The sequence below is a fragment of the Pteronotus mesoamericanus genome, unplaced genomic scaffold (assembly GCF_021234165.1).
Source record: "Pteronotus mesoamericanus isolate MK-2021 breed Mesoamerican mustached bat unplaced genomic scaffold, CSHL_Meso_final scaffold_232, whole genome shotgun sequence".
Classification (NCBI taxonomy): Eukaryota; Metazoa; Chordata; class Mammalia; order Chiroptera; family Mormoopidae; genus Pteronotus; species Pteronotus mesoamericanus.
The window spans coordinates 28,950,547-28,951,890 of record NW_026555311.1 but is presented as its reverse complement, the minus strand read 5'-3'; the positions used below and the strand labels follow the sequence as shown (position 1 = coordinate 28,951,890).

The window sequence follows — 1,344 nt, the reverse complement described above, 5'->3', positions numbered from 1 at the left end:
TATAATGTGTCATAAAATAAAATGTAATATTTTTATCCCACAAGGATTCTTACCTTCTTTCAGTGCATTGTAGAAATGTCTGATGGTTACAGTTTCTAAAATTATTGTAAAGCACACGTAACATAAAATTTACTCTTACTCATTTTTTTAGTTTAAATGCATTTTATTTTTAGACAGCCTACATGACATCTTTTTCTTAAAAACAATGTCTCCGCTCCAAAAAAAATCAAGGTCAAAATAAATGAAGAGCTCAGGATAATATCAGTCTCATTTGCGCTATTCCTGGTGTGTGGATGAAAAGCAGCAGCCAGGTATGTTGACAGGTGATAGACCCAAATTCCAGATTCTTACCACTTTTCCATCTCTAAACCATCCGTAAAGAGAATCACATGTGGCGTTGCACCACCCTCACGGGACTCCCGCAGAGCAACCATGCCACCTGCATTCAGGTTTTCATCAGTCAAGAGCTGGGAGTCTTGAAATTAGCAAGGGCATATGCTCAACTTGTTCTGTAGTTCCTGTCATAAATGGTTTTTCTCTTACTGGTCTCTCTTCTTCAATTTTCCCTTTGACTGATTTCATGTACTCTTTGAGGTACTTCTCATAGGTTTTTCTTGTGAAGCTTGTTTCCTGCAAATGATGGTTCATGACAATATCAACACCAGTGATGACTGTGCTTTCAGAAACTTTGCCCTCAGGACCTTCAGCGGAGACATTTTCACCTCTGGCCAAGTCATCAATGTTACCCTCTGTTCCACTGACCCTCTTCCCCTCCCCTCCAGGCACAGCCTGTCTGTAATCCCCCAGATCTTGTAGATAAAGGAGAACATCTCTATCATTGCTGAGGAGGTCCCAGCAGATAATCCTAATGGCAGCTAGAAGGAGATGACAAAGGTGCTGGCTTAGCAGGAGCCTGGAGCTCAGAGTGAGCTCAGTGCAGGTGCAGTCAGAGAGGCATTTGGGAGAGGGGGGGAGCAGGTAGAAAATCTGTCTTACCCATTTTTGTAAATCCTCATCTGAGGTTATGTTTTTATTGATTTTAGAGAGAGAGAGAGAGAGGAAGGGTGGGGAGAGAGAGAAAGACTTATGGGTTGCCTCCGATGGGCACCCCCACTGGGGATTAGACCTGCAACCTAGGTATATGCCCTGGCCAGAATCAAACCCACAACCTTTTGGTGTATGGGATGATACTCTACCCAACTGAGCCACCCACAGGATGACATTCCAACCAACTGAGCCACTGGGCCAGGGATTTCTTACCCACTTTTAAGGGCACAGTATAATAGTGTTAAATAGGTTCACATGTTGTGCGAACAATCTCCAGAACTTTTTTTACCTTGAAAA

The 1,344-nt window shown here is 42.9% G+C and overlaps 1 pseudogene; it reads right to left on the bottom strand.

The window, feature by feature from the left end:
* Nucleotides 1-312: 312 nt before the first annotated feature.
* On the bottom strand, nt 313-830 carry LOC129085208 (translationally-controlled tumor protein-like; annotated as a pseudogene).
* Nucleotides 831-1,344: the final 514 nt, after the last annotated feature.